Here is an 18,122-nt window from a genome sequence, read left to right as displayed (position 1 = left end):
ATTAGGTTATAAGGCAGTTATTGGTCTTGACTGTAAAGATTAGTATTATCAAGAGGCTCTTGGGGCACCTGGGTGGCTCAGTTGGTTAAGCATCCAACTCTTGGCTGTGGCTCAGCTCATGAGCTCACGGTTCAGGGGTTCAAGCTCTGAGTCATACTCTGTGCTGACAACATGGAGCCTGCTTGGCATTCTCTCTCTCCCTCCCTCTCTCTGACCCTCCCCTGCTTACATTCTCCCTCTCTCTCTCTCTCTCTCTCTAAATAAACGTTAAAAAGAGGTTCCATTGTACTTATTGGAGCTATACATATTCCAGGACTGCAACAAATGGATGCCAATAAGATTGAGTTAATAGAAAACATGCACTTTACAATAGACTCACCTTAGCTTATAGTATGCCACGGCTAATTACCCACCTTGGTTCTCATAACCTCATAACCTGATTCTCAATGGCAAGAAGAGTGGCGAGGGGGTGGGTGGGTTATGCCCTGCATCTCTGGTAACTAGCGATTTGCTGAGTTCTGTAGAGGCCATGAGAAGAGAGAAGCTAATCCAACCCCTACTCTTCCACCTTCCCCATCCCCACCTCTCTGTAGTAACTTACTGTTTAAAAAGGAAACCAGAGTAAAGATATGTTTTGTCAGGTAAATATACTAGATGGTTATTGCTGATGAGGTGTAGTTTATATAGTTTTAAACATTTATATAGTCTAAATGTTTTATTTCATTTTTCAGGTTTAGGCCCAAAGTAAACCTGGCTTGAGAGCAGTGTCAGGGAACTTCTGTGGTTTCAGATCCCTGGCGGTTTCTCCTTACAGAGGGTTCAGCCCTGGAGAAACAGAGGGGTGTATTTGGAATACTCTGCCTGCACGTCACAAGCTTTGCAACCGAAAATGCCTCGAATAGGCGTCTAGCCATCTCACATAGGAGGAAGCCTGAAGGACGGTGGTTCGGGGGTGGGCTTGGCAGGTTGGTGGCGCTGGGCACTGGTGTGGCTTCTGGGTGGTGTGCTGGGCTCCGTCTCCCACTGAAGCCCCTCATGGGGGTGGCGTCTCAAGCAGAGGTGGACACGGAGCCACGGGCCCAACCCTAGTTTTCTAAGTGGGAAGCAGGTAGGCGAGGGATAGGAATAAGGGGCTTGGGACTGGCTGTGGGGTTCAAGTGCCTGCTGCAAGAGGAGGGCAGGGAGGACAGACAGTGTGAGCCTGGCTGACTATGGCAGACGCCCTTGTTTCCCATCAGTGGGTAGTTGTTATGTCTCTCTCTGGTTTAACTCCATGTCCTCTGCCAAAAACATAGGGACCATCTGCTCAGGAAGAGTCTAGAAGGAGTGACTTCTGTTGCAAAGTATTCTTAAAAGAAAAACAAAAAAGCTTGTACATGCAGACATTGTCCCTAGATTTCATTCTATGTGTGAAATTTTGTGAGAGGAAAGCATAAATATTATACAGATGAAATTGCCAAATCTGCTTGTTTTCTAAATTGTTGAATTCTAGTGTATGTTCTAAGTACTTCCTAGTACTTTTTTTTTTTAAAGTTTATTTATTTATTTTGAGAGAGAGAGAGAGATAGCAGGGGAGGGGCAGAGACAAAAGGAGAGAGAGAATCCTAAGCAGGCTCTGTGCTGTCAGCGCAGAGCCCAACGCGGGGCTCGGTCCCGTGAACTGTGAGATCGTGACCTGAGCCGAGATCAAGAGTCGGACGCTCAACTGACTGAGCCACCCAGCTCTCCTCTTGTAATGTGGTTTTTAAGTGTTAGATTTCTGTGACAGAGTCCCAGATCCCCATGTCTTTGTTGGTGTTCCACTTGAAATGCTCTTCTTCAGTGCAGATGCTGCCACTTCCGTGAAGTGCTCCCAGTTCTGCAGTCACGTCCGTGTCTGTGCTCCCCTGACCCATTCACAGCTCGCTTCTCTCATGCCATCTGTCAAGATCAGGCTTAGTTGTGCATTTGTTTGTTTCCCTCAGTTTGTCATCAGCGACTTATTTTATGCATCTCTGTCTCAGACATTTGAGAATTCAGCGCCTTCGTTAAAAGAAATGCTCAAAAAATGTCTGTTGCATCGAAAAAGAAACTTTTTTCAGGTGTAGTTTAGGTATGTAGCTCCTTAGACATTTCTCATGTGTCCAGCCACTCCTTTGTAGCGCCTTAGTGTCGGGAGTTATTCTGAGGGGCTCATGATTCCAGCGGCACAGCCTCACCTCGTTCCGTCTGAGCCTGGCGTGCCATGAGGCTCCTGCAGCGCCGGCCCAGTGAGGTGTGTCACACGTCTGTGTGCCGTCCACCTGCGAGGAGGGTGCTGGTGTGGGCTGAGTCAGCATGTCCCTTTGGCAGAGGGTCAACAGTAGCACAGAAAGATAACACATCATTAGTTGTGTTGACAGAAGTACCATCCTCTCTCCCTGGCCTCTGAGTGGAGGCGTTAATGAGGAGCAAAATGGCCAAAAGGCAGGAAGTGTTTCTGAGGCTGTGGGCCGGGGCTGCCCACACACTGCACACGCTGGAGAGTGGAATGAAACCTCAGTTACAGTTTTGAAAGTGCAAATAGCAGTCCTGACTGACTGACTGACTGACTGCCCACAGTATTTCCAGATGCACAACTAGGCACTTTGGGTTGGCGTTGTCAGGGAGGGTTTTCAAAAGTCCTATTTTACAGGTGTGAAAACTGAGGCCAGGCCCATGCCTCAGGTCACTCACATGGAAAACAACCTGGCTGGGATTAAGCCCAGGTCTGCTAGACTCCAAAGGCTGATTTTTTTGTGCGACATGCTACTTTGGCAGATCCAGTCAGGTAGCAGCAGCCTTGAGATCTTCATGCAGCCAACACGCGTAGAAGGCCCACTGCCTTGTTAGGCACCCGAGATGCAGAAGGGAGTGCCAGTCTCTACCTTTAGGTGTCAGAGTTTAGTGATGGCGTCAGCCACCCAGGCCGATTGTGACGAAGCCTGGGTTGTGGAGCTGGTGGCAGAGGTTTTCTGGTGGTGGAGGGCAGGGGGCACGATGCAGTCAGGTGTTGTTGGAGGTATGGGGGTACGGGGGTCAAGGGACAGGCAGAAGGCCCATCCCAGGTGGTTGCGAATGCCAGGTTCGGGAGCTTGGCCTTTGATTTGTCATCACAGAGTTTAAACCCAGGAGTGTCTGGTCAGACACGGGTTCAGAATGCTCAGCCTGGTAGCAGCTTGTGGATGGATTTGAGGGGGAGCAAGACCGGAGACAGGGAGAATATTTCTGAGGCAAACAGGGCCAGGACTTGGTGACTGACTGAACTGGAAAAGGAGAGTGGTGGTTGCAGGGGTCAAGGGTAACAGTTTAATTTTCAGTGTGCATGACTGGGTTTTTTCCTTACAGAATTTGAGGAATGAAGGAAAGGATGCATGTGGGTAAATGGAAGATGAAGCCTGGTGGCTTTAGTTTCTTCAGGGAAGGACAAGATAGGGTAGTTGCTGGGGGAGAGAAGTGGGGGGGTTGAACAGGGGGTGTCTCTGGGTGGTGAAGCTTGAGAAGGGGCTAGCAGGCGTTCCTGGGGTTGTTGTGAATTTCTAGGGGTGCCAGCAGCCTTCATGGTGTGTGTTCTTTTGTCCTCCAGAGTGCTCAACTATACCAGCCCAGGGTAGGGAAAGGTAGATTGTAGGTGTCTGTTGTACCTACGGAAGAGGGATTGAGGCCGCTGAGGTGTCTGATGGAAAAGGTATTTGGGATGCTGTATAGGCAGAGAAAGAAGGGAGTTTTTTAGCAAGGGCTGGATGGTCAGAGAGAAAATCGTAGGAATGAAGCCATGGGAGAGGTCGTGGCCATTGGAGTTGAAGATAGGTGAAAGGAAGCAGGTCTGGGGAAAGGAAGCAGCTCTGGGTGAGGTCAGTCTTCCAGGGCGGGACCTGGGAGAGGACAGTGATGTGCAGTGGGTGTGGAGGTCAGTAGGAGCTGCTAGGCTTGTTGTTGGAAGCGTCCCCTCCATTGGGAACCACTAGTCCGGACGCCTGTGACAGGGGCATGTGGGCACTGCAGGCTGAGGACAGACCTGTGGCAGAAGAGAGCATGTGCCCCATCTGAGGAGGACAGCCCTCACCATTGCATCCCAGCCCTGTCACATTAGGATGTGGGCCTGCTGTTAACTGCTTCCCTCAATGCTTACTTGCTTGCATTTTTTTTTCCCAGGAAATCAGAATTTTTACGTGAAGTCTCCCTGTTTTTGAGCATTGACATCTTGCTCAACAGTTTCAAAAATGCACTGTTGATCAGGTATAGACTGGACTTATCTGTATGGGCTGCCTGTTTGTGTCCTCCACTCTATGAACCCCTGGACATTCCTAGGACTGTGACAGGAAGGAGGTGGGTGGGAGGTGTGTGTGAATTGGATCCCAGAGTCTTGGTAACGCCTTACCTTCCTGGTCATTTTGTTCGGTTTGTAGGATGGAGGTTTTAAAGATAAAGAGTTAACTAGCTAATTAGTTTTTCAGTAGGAGCTAATAGGAGGTTGATAGTAATCTGAAGCCTGTGGCTCAAGTGAACTGCAGATTGTGTTAAAAATGTGCTAGCTTCTTCTGAAACTCATGCATCCCTCCTCCTTTTCACTATTCTAGAGAGTCCATCTTTGACTTCTTTTCTCTTAGTCTCTTTCTTGATTCATACTTCCTCTTTTGCTTGTTCATGGCATTTTCTTTCCTTGCCCCCCACCTTTTTTTCTCATCTTTCTGTATTCTCTGCCTCCAATTCATTTTCTTACAGGGTTCAGCTTGAGTTAGCTGGTTAAAGTAATGGGTAGTTTTTTGTTTTTTTGTGTGTATGTGTTGATTCAGTAAAATTTTGTATTTATTTTCTTAGATTTTAAAACCTGTGAATAAACTGTGTGAGTTGTGATTATGGGTAATGAGATTTAGGCATTTCACATCCAAATGCATGTTTTGCCCTTCAGATTAATCACTTTGTGGGTTTTCCTCAAATTTCAAAACACTGTGCTCAGGCCACCTACACATAGCTTGGACCATCAAGCTGCATTTGCAGATCTTTTAAAGGCACATGTGAAGTTTGGGACAGGCTAAGAACTAGATTCTTACGTATTTTTCTTTTTTTAACAGAGAGCTGGTGAGTGGAGGAGAGGGGCAGAGGGAGAGGCAGGGAAAGAATCCCAAGCCGGCTCCATGCTCAACGTGGAGCCCAATGCAGGGCTCGATCTCACGAACCATGAGATCGTGACCTGAGCCAAAATCAAGAGTCAGGCGCTCAACTGACTGGGCCACCCGGGTGTCCTAAGAACTAGGTTCTTAAATAAGAATAAGGTCATGGGCTGATCTGGAAAGTATCATAGCTCTGTGTGAACAGGAGGGGTGACGGTGAAGCACTGCCAGTGTCTGTTGGACTGCTCAGCTGTGAGTCCCTGGGGTAGCTCCGAGCAGGCAAGTGCGCAGATGCTTGAACAGTGCTGCCTGCTTGCAGTGTGTGCCATTTATCCCCTACATTTTTAGCATGGCTTTAAAGATTTTGCTTCCAGATACACTGTGTTTGTTAAGTGGGTTGACAGTTAAATTTTCCTATTTCTGAAGACATGCTAGCTAGGGCTTAGTTAGTCTTTTGGAGATGAATGTTCAATTTCTGTTGGCCTTTGAAATACCGAAATTGCCTTTGAGATCCACATTATTGTCATTGTGGGCCTCTGAGCTCTGGAAACTCTAGGAACCACTGGAAGATGGGTTCCCTAAGTGATGTTTTTTTTGTTTTTTTTGTTTTTTTGTTTTTGTTATTTTAAAGATTTTATTTTTAAGTAATCTTGACATTCAACATGAGGCTTGAATGTTCAACTCCCAAGATTAAGAGTTGCATGCCTTATTGACTGAGCCAGGCTAAGTGATGATTTTAAAGAATGATTTGTGTGTGGCTGAATATCAGCATGATTGCCAGACAGCACGCTTGCACATATGTGCACGCGCACACACACACACACACACACACAGAGTTGAGGGAGTGTCTTCAGGAGCTGTATATGAGGCTAGCTCAGGCCTCATTCTTTCCCCTCGGGTCACTGAAATGTAGTGACAGTTGTCTATGGAGCTGGCCTGCTAGGGCCCAGGGACTCTCCAGAATATAAAGTTGGCCTCTGCTTGTAGCACCTCTAGGGAAATTAGGGCATCAGTTTTCAGTGGACAAACCTAGGTCGAGTTCTCTTTCCCCTGTGTCCACAGGCACATGAAGATGGGTTCACTGTGCACAGTGGTCCCCATGGAACGTTTCATCTTGGCCAATAAGATCTTGATCTTCCTGGAAGACAGGCAGGCCAGTTTTCACAAAATGTTTTATTTTTATTTGTTTTTAATGCTAGCACTGAACAATAATGCCTTGGTTTTGGCCCATGGTGCTATCAAAACAAAACGCTTCCTGTATCCAGGATATAAGCAGGTTTAACGAGTACCCAAGCATGTTGCTGCTTTTCGTTTTCATCTCCCCTTTGTAACTTTTGAAGTGGAACAACTCTGCATTCTTCTCTTGCTAATCATTTAAAATTTTAATTGAAAGTTCTGCTTTTATAACGTGAGCTCTTTTGGCAAATGCAGGAAGGTGTGTCTGATGTAATTCTAGTTTCGAAGCAGTTTTAAAGTAAAAGAGGCTTTAATCTTCAATGCCTTTGACGCTGGGCTATTAGATATTTTTAGCATACAAATTATGGTGAGCATGGTACCAAAGGGCACACATTTTTTGTTTGGTATGTTTCCTCATTCTTGGCTTGGTAATTATATTCGGCATAATTTAGCTTTGGACTATAAAGTAGATGTTAAGTCTATGTTCTTATTATACGGTAATACTTGTGTGTTTGTTACCTGACAAAATATATAGATGTATTTTAGGAATTGATCCCCATGATAATCTCTCCCTACAGGCCCTTGAATCTTATAAAAAGAAACACATGGGGAAAGAGAAATCACTGAGATGGAAATTTTAAGTGCCTCGTGACAATAGAAATCTGTGAAAAGCCTTTTTGTGTTCATTTTGAGTTACCAGAATCAAAATAATGCTAAACTTGTAGTTATTGCTTTTGAATATAGCTTCATTACAGCAGAATTTATAAATAGCATATTAAAGTTCCTCATTCCCGAGGATAAGATTTTTAAATATTTTCAAGATTTTAAATATTTTCTAGGATACTTTGTAAACTAAATATTTCTTTGCAGGTAACCTCATGAGCACTAGAGGGAAGGGTAAGGGACATAATGGAACCCCTTCTTTCCGGTTCCTCCACTACTTCTTGTGAATGCTTTTTTACATGCCAGACAATCTGAAGTAGTCTGAACACCCTCCAAATATCCAGCTGTATTCCCCTTTAAAAACATTATAGCACATTAGTTTCATATTAATAGAGTTAGGACAAAAAAAGATAGCCAGGATTTTAATTACTGCTTCAACTCTTAAGCTAAAAAAATTCATTTGGGTTGATATTTTTGATACTGGCAATTGATGTTTTGGGGGAGTCCTTTTTTTTTTTTGACCCTGACTGCAAAAGTGATATTGATGCCCCTTTGAAAACCTCGACAAATACAGTAATGTTTAAAGAGGCAGAAGAAAAAAGTCACCTGTATACCAGAGGCTGTGATTGTCTAACGGTCACCTACGTGCCAGTTCCTGGCTCCAGAGGGGCACCTTTGACCCTGACATCTTGGCTGCTGTTTGGCCTTGTGGATGTCTGGCACACAGACCTTTCTCTTTACTGGACTTTGGGCTCCTCGACAGAAGGGGCTGCCTTGATTTTTGTGTTCTTAAAATCTAGAGTAATGTAGGTATTCAAAAACGATCGTTTAAACCAAATTCTATGCATTTTAATTTCACAACATTTAGTTGCATATATGGCCAATACTTTAAGGTCAGTACTTACTTTGAAATGTCCACTACTATTTTAAAGAGCATTTTACATTTTGAATCTGTAATATATGGACATGGTAAAACATAAAGACAGCACAAAAAGTGTGTGTACTGAAAAGTGGGTGTCCCTTGCCTGTTTCTCAGGCCTGTACTTCTCTCTTGGGACCAGAAAGCTGCTTTTCTGTTACTTTGTATCTTTCCAGAGATAGTATGTGGATGTACAAGCATTAATACGAACTCTCTTTTACAAACCTGCCTCTGGGATGTAGGGCAGTGGTGGATAGGGGAGTGAAATGGCCCTTTTGGAGGCCGTGTCAACAATGTCTCTTAAAATCGAGAATCTAGCCCGGCAATAGCAGTTCTGGCATTCTGTTTTAAAAATAGAAATACCAGTGTTTCAAGTTATATACGGAAGGATTTTTATTAATGCATTCTTGTGGTGGTGAAAGAAAACAAATAAAAAAAAAAAAAAGAAAATGAACAGGGGCAGTCAAAAAGGAATGCCTGTCAGGGAAAATGGTTGAATGAATTATGATGCATACATGCCATGACTGTGGTACAGTGCTTACAAGATGAGGTGGAGATTTATTAATTAGTTGTCATGGAGGGGCTTTCCTGGTACATTGTCTTGTGAGAAAAGAAAGATGCAGATTAGATGGTACAGTATCTCCTTTGTACAGAATAGCAGTAAACTGTGTGACCGTGTGTGTGTGTGTGTGTGTGTGTGTGTGTGTGTGTGTGTTTATGAGTGATGTGATGAGCATGGAGAAAGGTAGGGAAGGCATGAAGTAAGTCAAAAACACGTTCTAAATTGTTGTTTCTTCTTTTTTTTTTTTTGAGTATACTCTCGAATCTTTCCTGGTAGGATAGGCATCACGGTTGTAGAAGTGTTTTGCCAAATCTACTTCCTTTCACTTCTAGGAAATGGCAGTGGGTACTTAAATCCTCACTTAATCTCCTTGTCATTTCATAAATATTGTTATCTTTCGAGGTCTGAGTCATCCAGGACAGAGCCCGGGAACTCACGTAGGGCAGCAAAATGCTGTGGTGCAGCACATAGGTCTGGGGTTTGACGCCGTGTGTGTGTGTGTGTGTGTGTGTGTGTGTGTGTGTGTGTGTGTGTTGGGGGTGGGGTGGGTACTGACCCAGCAGCAGCAGCAGCAGCACCGTGGGGGGACACTGCCTGCCGAGAGGCTGGAGAAGCGGCTGCAGGGACCCACGTGAGGAAGAGTTAGAGGCAGGGCGGAAGCCCTGCAAGATCAGAAAAAAGAATTGCCGAGAAGCTGTGGAAGAGAGAGACCGTTAAGAGTCATACGGTAACCGGGCTGTCTGGCCAGAAACGGGAGTTAAGTGGGAGAATGCTGAGGATTCCTAAGGGAAAGGCAGTTTGGAGAAATGATGTTCAGGTCTCTTTTCCGGGTTTACGTCTCAACACATCCCTTTGTTGCCAGTCACGTTTATCTTCTTACCCTTCCTGGGGTTGGGGTTTAGCCTCTGGCAGGAAGGAGTGGGAGGTAGATGTCATTCAGCAGGGCCTTGAAAAGTACTTGAGGAAACTCTGTCCCTGTGCCCTGTTTACAGACATGCCTAACTGTTTACTTGAGTGGATATATAGTAAGCTCCAGGGGAAAAGTCTAAATGGATATTGGCAGAATCCTAAGGTTTTTATTCGTGGATTGAGCAGGTACCTTATCTGCTCCTGTATCTGTAAAGGAGTCCAAAATCTCCACTGTGGGAACAAAAGAAATACAAAGTCCAATGGAGGGGTGAAGGCAGTGGGAGCTCTGTCTGCTTGAAGGAATGTATGCCACCATCTTCTCTGTCTTTGAATCCACCCTAACCACCCCCTTCTGTATAGTCTCGTATTCAATTAAAAATTTCCAGTTCATTTATTTTGCCTGGTTATGTTTTTTGTGGAGATGTTATTTTTCACCAAAACTTTTTGAAATGTGGTATCCCAAATAAAATATACCAGCCAGGGCAAAAAACTGTTACTTCCCTCATTCTGGGCATAATACTTTTTTTTTTTAAATTTTCATTTTTGAGAGAGAGAGAGTAGGGGAGGGGCAGAGAGAAAGGGAGACAGAGAATCCCAAGCAGGCTCTGTGCTGACAGCTTTGATGTGGGGCTCGAACTCACAAACTGTGAGATCATGACCTGAGCCAAAATCAAGAGTTGGACGTTCAACCGACTAAGCCACCCAGGTTCCCCTGGGCATAATACTTTTTATGAACGCAGTCCTAAAGCGTATGGATGCATATGTAACTGTTGGATTGTAACAGTGAGCTTATAGTTTGGTTTAGTTAGTTTGTATACCTTTGGGTATATAACTCTTAGGCTCACACTGAGGCCACCCCCCAGTTTTGTTCATGCATTCTGCTTTTGGGTCAAGTCCCCATTATTTATTGTGTGTAGAATTTTAGTTTTCTTGGACCCAATTGTGACATTTCTCAGGGCTAAATGTAATGTCATTAGATTAGCACCTTAGCTCTTTGATAACTGCCTTTAAAGAGATCCTTTTCCTTCTGAAACTCATACTGGCTAGTTTCAGGAACCCTGAAAATGGAATAAAAGTGTCATCATTTGAAAAGAAGGAAAGAAGGTAGGAGCTGGAGATGGACTTGAGACTTCTGCCGTTAGCTAGTTTTGACCTTGAGCAAATCACTCAGCCTCTTTGAACTTCGATCACCATCCTGTCTCCTTGGTATAAAATGGGAAAATCTTTGTCTCACAAACTTATTATGAGGGTAAGGAGAGTCCATGTGTGTAAAGCATGTAGTGTGGGGTTTTGCACATAGTAGGCACACTAAATTCATTAGGGAAAACACTGACAGTGTGAAGCCCTGGATCATACCCCCATAGTTATTCCAACAGGTAGGTAATGAGCCCACTGGCCAGTTGACTTTGTTCAACCGGTTGTGAATCTTCCCATTTTATCCTTCTGCCCACGACTCTCTATTTTGTTTAGGACAGCGTAAGAGGTGTTATCGCATACCTTGGTGAATTCCAGATGCTCCATTTAAGGACATAGGAAATTATTCATGATGTAATATACCAAAAAAGGGGGGTGGGAGGAAGACACTGAAGTGTACACATAGTAAAATCACACTTTGGCAAAAAAACCAATTTTACAATGAAGTAGATGTGACCAGGGGAGAAAAGAACAAGGCAACACACTAGAAAGTCAGCACTATTATTATGTAGAAGGATCTCCTTAAGGATCTCTTGACTGACTTGTTATTTCTCCTGGTGTCAGAGCTTATTTTCTGTCATCCGTAGACCACTGAAGAACCTGTCACTCGCATCAAGCTTTCTTTGAACAGTTGAAAGCAAAATTATTTTTTTTCCTTAACTTTGTACATATTGTAATATTCAGAGTCCACTATCTAGCTTTCACTATGGAAAATCATTTTGTTAATGTCATTAGATTTAAACATCCTGCAGATTCTTATGTATCTGCCTTAGACCCTGAGAAACTTGCTGGCATCTGCTTTCTTCTTTATAGACAGGACTGAATTCAACTCTCTTGGGCCCTAGCATAGGCACTTTGCCTTCATGGGGCCTCTTCCTCCATAAAATTGTGACTGTGCTAGACAAAATTCAAGCTGGATTTACTGTTATTCATTTTTTTCTTTTGACCTTAAAAGAAATTAAGACATTTTTGGGGCCCCCTCAAAGTATCCTGGGCCTTCGGCACTGTGCTTCTTATGCCTTAAGGCTGAGTCACCCAGCTCGGAGACTTCGTTGTCGCCCATCATGGAAAGCTCCCACTGCATTTTGAGGTGCACGTGATTTATGATGGTGGTGCATTTCCATTTTGTATCCTCATTTTCTCTGAGAATATTGGACCATCTTGATGACTATCTGAGAAGTCATCCCTTGCTTTTTCCTTCTCAATACATTGTCTCTACTCTTTAGGTTATTTTGCCTTTGGTAGCCTTTCTCTGATTCTGTGCAGATTGCTTCACTATTAAAGACGGCTGGAAAGGAGGCTTTTTTTTTTTTTTTTCAGTTAACTACTCTGGCCCGTGTTATCAATGCTGCATTGCAAGATTGACTTTGAATAGATGTCAAGGTTAATGCTTTGCTTTCTAATGGTAGGCTTTTTTGAAAATTAAAAAAAATACATGGTATGAGATTGTTCCTTTTTTTTTTCCTTTTTGAATGGAGCCAGTCAGAAGTGTTTAGGCTTTTGTCAATGATTATTTTGAAGTAAACTTGTAAAAGAAATACAATTACTGCACTTGTCATGAATTGAAATACCATTTTCTCTTTGTTCTTACCCTGACTGAATATTTCTAGGTCCTGCAAGAACAGCTCATCCACTGTTAAAGTGTCAGGTGGCCAGTAAGGAGTACAGATCCTTGACAAGAAGAACATAGCAATCGAGGGAGGAAAATTGCAGAGGAGTTGGGGAGGATACAGCAATAGTGAAGGCTCAGATGCCAGAGAGAGACCAAAGAATGTGGTTAAAACTTGCCTGTTGAGTGTTCAAACAGATGAGGAACACTAAAATAAAGGCCTGCAAAAAACCAGAGAAAGCGCACGAATTCAAGTGTACTCTTGTAAAAGAAGAAGTCAGGGCAAAATAAGATGAGGTTTATTCCATCAGTCTTGCTGTAGTCTGGAATGTAGTTGGCATTTCCATTATCCTCGTAAGTGACTTTGAGCGGTGCAAGCATGTCTTGCTAGAGGTTTCCAGGGAGGACAGGTTTCCAGTGCTTGTATGGTTGCTGGGCAGTAGCCAGGTCCTGCTAGAAGCATGGACAGCAGAGCAGTTCCTTCACATTCTGACTGTGGTTCACTTCGAATTAATCAGACAAATGGCCTCCTCCCTGTTGCTGGCAAAGTGTTGAAATCTCATTGACTGTAACCAAATTCTCTCGCACTCCATTTTTTTCCATTCTGGGTTCTGATAGTGTGTGCTTCTTCATTGTGCAAGGGAAGAATGGCTTCATGGAGAATCCATTCTCTGTGACATATTGTTCTTGCAGACATTTAACCCCCATGTGTATTCCAGGGAGATGTGAACTCATTCCCATCAGTAAGGAAGGCTGAGCCCAGTTAGGGTGTGAGTCTTTTCATGCTCTAGAAGGAGTGTTTGAGCAAACCCTGTTCTGTGATGCATCCTCTGGCTTTTCCAGCTAGCTGTCACAAATATGAGGAAATAGATTGGATGCTAGGATGCATCTCCCAAGTTCAGACTTTTTAATTTAAAAATAGAATAAGAAGATTCTATTAGCATGTAAAATACTGACAAGAATCAATTAGAATTCCATTTTTAAAAGTTCTTTATAACTCCCAAGGAAGGATGTGAGCCCTTTCATATAGAACTTAGTATACCGCCGTGTGTTTCCTCATGAAAAAGCCAAGTCGATGATGCTGTCTTGCCACCCCCATTTCTTCCTCCTTCCAGTAGGCAAGAAAAGTAGTTATGTTTTTTTGCTACCTGACTTGGTCATTGCTTCCTAATTTTTTTTCTAATTGTCAAGAGCATGTGACATCATGTTCCAACTTGAATTTGGGTTGCTGTCTTCTGACCCCAGATAACCTGTAGATTGCTTTGCTGCTCCTTGTAAATACTGTACTTGGTGCAAGTTAATTATAGGCCAAAGTGCATATCACAGGCTGTTACCTAAGAACCTTGGTACATTTTGAATGGGAGGAGGAGCATGTGTAGGAAGATTGTGCTTGTAGAATCTTAGGGTCAAGAAGGCACTTTCTAGATCAACCACCCACTGATTCATCTGTTCCCTTCATAAAACCACACAGAGCAGTTTTCTGGCCTGTGCTTGAACAGAGGAGTCACTGTGCTCCCAGAGGACCCTGTCACATTTTGGCTCAATATATAGAGGAACATTTTACTTCCTTTAGTTTCCTGCCCCTGGACCATACCAAGCAAGTGTAATCGTTTGACCGTGTGACACGCCTGCAGATATTCATAGGCCATTTGACATTCCCTGCAAATCTTCTCTCCTGACCCACTTTCTGCTCTTCACGGGTTGGGACCAAATCTTATCACTAGGCCTTGCTGTTCTGGTGACTCTGTGCTGAGCATGTTCTAGTATCCTGGGAAGTACTCACTTTTGCCTGGCAACCATACGTGGAGAAGGTATGTGAAATTTTCCTTAGACATTTGGTCTGTGTGGTTTGTAGGGAGACTTCCTAATGGCAATAGGTTCCAAATCTTGAATACGTGGTAGGGGAGGAATGCACTTGGGATGTGGAGTGTTACGGGTCTGCACGGAGGAAGAAATCTTTGAAGAGTGAGCAGGTTCTAAAATTTGGCTGCCTTGCCTTAAAAATGTACTTCTATAGGAGCCTGCTAATTTGGGCAGACAGCCAGTCCTGCCAGGCTCAGGAGCCTGGATGCCATGTTTGTCTCAGCCTCTGCTGTTCAGTGAGCTCTTTCTACTGCCACTGTTTTGAAAAGTAATGCTGGGAAATGGCAGACAAGTCATCGGAGTGGAAAATGGGGAGTCTTACAAACATTATAGGTGTGCTTTCTGTCCCTGGAGGTATGGAAACAGGGTAAGGGGCATTTTCCAAAGTTGATGGTGGCTTCAGAAAAAAATAATTTTTTTTTAGCCAGTAGCATTGTACTGAGTCAGCATTCAGAAATAGAGTAGCAGTCAGTGAGGAGATGGGAAGACCTTTAGGAAGAGGAAGGGAACTGGGTTCTTTGTCTACAAAATCAGGTCTGGAACCATGCTTCCAGGATTTGGCTGCTCATCAGAATCACCTGGGGAACTTTCTAAAACAGTGTGCATCAGCCCCACTGCAGGCTCAGAGTCTCTGAGGATGGAGTTCAGGAATCTGATGCTTTTGTGGTAGACTCAGAACTGGTTTGCTGAGTTAAGTGGGGCACAGTAGATGGGCCAGCTTTGGGGACCATAGACTAGATTGTCTTTAAGCTATTCTGAAATTATGATTTTTATAATCTGTTGATCTACTTTCGGTATTTTTATGGTGTGTTTTATTGCCTGTGTTCTTTCACTTTCCTTCTCTCGTTATTGCTGGCTTCTGCCCATTTGAGTAACTTACAGGCTAAGTGTCCTGAAGGATTTTTCAGGCAGAGGACGGGCTTACTCACAGTTCCCTTCCTTCTCCTTGCTCCCTTGTGACGACTGTTCTGTCCATCTGGGGCTGCCCACCCCCACCGACAGGCTGCCCACATGCGTACATGTGTGCTTGCTCAGGCGTGATCTTCGTATCTCATCCCAGTTACACTATCCATCTCTCTTTTGGACTCCTGATCACCACAGCTGGCCAGTCCGTGTGCCTTGGGAGAGGCCCACTTGTGAAATGCATCTGGATTTAAAGATTTTAAACCTGAAGGGGCCACACCATCTTCCAGCCTAGAGTCTCATTTTGATTTAGGTTTAGGGTGTGGGAGCACGGGTGCTTCCAAGGCAGCCTGAAATGAGAAGGGATGTCCCACCACACCCTGGCTCAAGATTGCAAAAGGAGAGTAAAGAACCGTCCACAATTGCCATGGGTAACATATTAAAAGTTTGTATTTGATAAGGTGCACTGTTCTGAAGGTGCCCATATATACTCATGTTCCCCACATTCAAGCCCATGTCATGTTTGACTTGCCCCTGTCAGCAGATTTTTAATTCAGAGCAACTATAGGGCAAATATGTGGGGCAAAGGGGAAATCTTGCTTTATGCACATTTCAAGAGCTGTTCACATTTTTCATCACTTTAATCCAGGGTTTCTCAACTTTAGTTTCTTTATCACCCTCTTGCCCTTCCCTTACCCGGAGCCTCTTTACACATACTTCTTCTTTTTTCTTTTTTAGTTTTTTAAAGTTTATTTTTATTTTTGAGAGAGAGAGAGTGAGTGAGCGAGCATGGGGGAGGGGTGGAGAGAGAGGGAGACACAGAATCTGAAGGAGGCTCCAGGCTCTGAGCTGTCAGCACAGAGCCTGCTGCGGGGCTTGAACCCACAAAGTGTGAGATCATGACCTGAGTTGGAGTTAGATGCTTAACTGACTGAGCCACCAGGCGTCCCTACACTTACTTAAAAAAATTTTTTTTAAATGTTGATTTTTGAGAGAGAGAGAGAGAGAGAGAGAGAGAGAGAGAGAGAGAACAAGTGGGGGAGGGGCAGAGAGAGAGAGGGAGACACAGAATCTGAAGCAGGCTCCAGGCACTGAGCTGTTGGCACTGAGCTGTCAGCACAGAGCCCGATGTGGGGCTCAAACCCACGAACTGCAGGATCATGACCTGCGCCAAAGTTAGACACTTAACTGACTGAGCCACCCAGGTGCTCCTAGACATACTTTTTCTAATTGCATCTTCCATCATGAAATTTTAATACCACAGATGTATTATGGACCACAAACCATTGCGGTAGCTAAGACTTTGAAAATACCCGGCCATTAATTTTTATCCTCTTGGGGGCCATATCGCCCTTGTAATGAATGCATGGTCTAACCCTGGCCCTATCTTAGGTAAGGTGTACTTTGGTGGTTCTAATATGCATCCAGGATCAAGACCCAGTGGTCAAAGCCAGTGTTACCAAAACTTGCTTGATCAATCAGATCCTTAAGCCCTTCTACATGAATATGATGCATTAACAGGTCTGAGGTAGGACCTAGGAATCCATATGCTTAACAGTTGCCCTAGTAATTCTTAAAATTTGGAGGGTTTGGTTCTCTCCATTTTGACACAAAAGTTGTTTCCTCCCCCCATTTCTTGTCTAGAGCTTGTGGGTGTGGGGCTGGTGTTGCTTACAGAGCATAGGTATGCTCCAAATATCCTGAATTAGAACTTAGAATTCATTTTCATTCAAAAAAAAAAAAACAGCCAAAAATCATGTTAGGTCACTTCACTGGACAACTGCACATTGAATATTTACCATGTAGCAGAACCATGATAAGTGTTCCGAGGGACACAGTGGTGTGTATAATACGGTTTATTAAAACAGAGGCTTATTCATCCAGTGAAGGATGTCTGTACAGAATGCTTTGGAGAGGCAGTTTGAATTTTGCCAAGGTGATTGGGCAAAAGGCTTCCGAGTGGAGCATTTAAGGGTGAGTAAGATGTTGATGGCCGGGAAAGGGTGTTGGAAACAGTAAATGCAGGATGCATAGCAAATGATTCACTGGGGATAGAACATGGGGTGTATGGATGGGTCTGTGGGTGTGGGAACTAAACTTGGAACGACCACTGGGGCAATTGTGGGGTGGAAGGTAGACAAGACAGGATGCTGGCCTTGCAGCAAGAGAGGCTGGGTGTGAGGCGTGGCTTCATGTGCCATGTTGCTTTCCAAAGTTCAGTTGGTAATGACTTATTGCTTACTGGGTGGTTCTCTTGGTGGCATGAGATATAAGAAGGGACTTTACAAGCTATCAGGACCTACAAAAATGTTGATGATGGCGTAGACTATGCTCAGGTTAAGGCATCCCTGAATATGAAATGAAGGAGTTTGTCCTTTGTTCTGGAACTAGTGGATAGCCCTTGGAAAGCTTTGAGAAGACATGTTTATACTGGTTAGGGGTTGAGTAGACTTAAAGGCTGACCTGAAGGCTTAATCATGGCCTTTGGAACATGGTGTTTGGAGCATAACCCATTTGAGAGTTGGAGGCTCTCAGTTTAAAGACCAAGGAAAAGACACGTGAGTAATTTGTGTCACCTGCTTTCCTTCCTTCCTTTTTCATAATTAGAATCAGAGACTGTTGGCCCTGGAAGGAAGCCAGAGATCTGGTTGAGTCTCTTTGCCATCTTGCACAGGGCCAGGACTAGAGAAGGCCAGCCACAGGGCAGCACCCTGCGGTTCTGAGCCAGGCAGGTTATCACCCGAGCTGCCGGCTGCCGAGCCATCTCTGATGTGCAGAGCCCCTCTCTTGTTTAGGCCTCCAGGCCATCCACTCCCACCCTGTGTCCATTTTGTGTGCAGGTCAGGCCCACCCTTAAGTCTTGACTTGCTTTGCACTAAGTTACTGAGCTTCCCCCAAATCCATACAGCCCTTCCCTGTAAGTTTTCGTTCACTTTTTTTGTTTTATTTTGTTTTTCATGATTTGATTATGATTAATGATTGGATTTGATGAAACACTTGTTTTGAATTTACTTGTTGTGTTTGGATAGTAGCTTGAGTACTTGGTGGAATGTGGGTTACCGGACTTGCAAGCTAGTTGCAAAGGTCCCTTCTTGAGGCTCTTTAAACTTTTGGTCCCAGCCATCTGTTGATGAATGTGTATAATGTCTTTTTGTTTGTGGTCCTTCTCTGCTTTCGAAAATGAAATAAGTCTTAAAACGTGTCAGCGTGATT

The 18,122-nt window shown here is 44.1% G+C and overlaps 1 protein-coding gene across 3 annotated transcripts in view; it reads left to right on the top strand.

Annotated features, from left to right (window-relative positions):
• The window catches only part of LRRC1 (leucine rich repeat containing 1), a 127,696-nt gene that overhangs the window by 16,764 nt on the left and 92,810 nt on the right, over positions 1-18,122 (top strand). Inside the window, exon 1 of one of the 3 annotated variants that reach the window (XM_053222685.1) lies at positions 9,024-9,158. The exons of 1 other annotated variant lie outside the window; for it this stretch is intronic. The gene's annotated coding sequence lies outside the window, so the exon portion shown is untranslated. Of the gene's footprint in view, positions 1-9,023; positions 9,159-9,201; positions 13,955-18,122 lie in introns of those variants that run through there. One more of the 3 variants, XM_053222686.1, reaches the window with a different exon arrangement.

Source organism: Acinonyx jubatus, chromosome B2 (genome assembly GCF_027475565.1).
Source record: "Acinonyx jubatus isolate Ajub_Pintada_27869175 chromosome B2, VMU_Ajub_asm_v1.0, whole genome shotgun sequence".
Lineage (NCBI taxonomy): Eukaryota > Metazoa > Chordata > Mammalia > Carnivora > Felidae > Acinonyx > Acinonyx jubatus.
The sequence above is the reverse complement of the archived record's forward strand: the minus strand, read 5'-3'. Positions and strand labels throughout refer to the sequence as shown.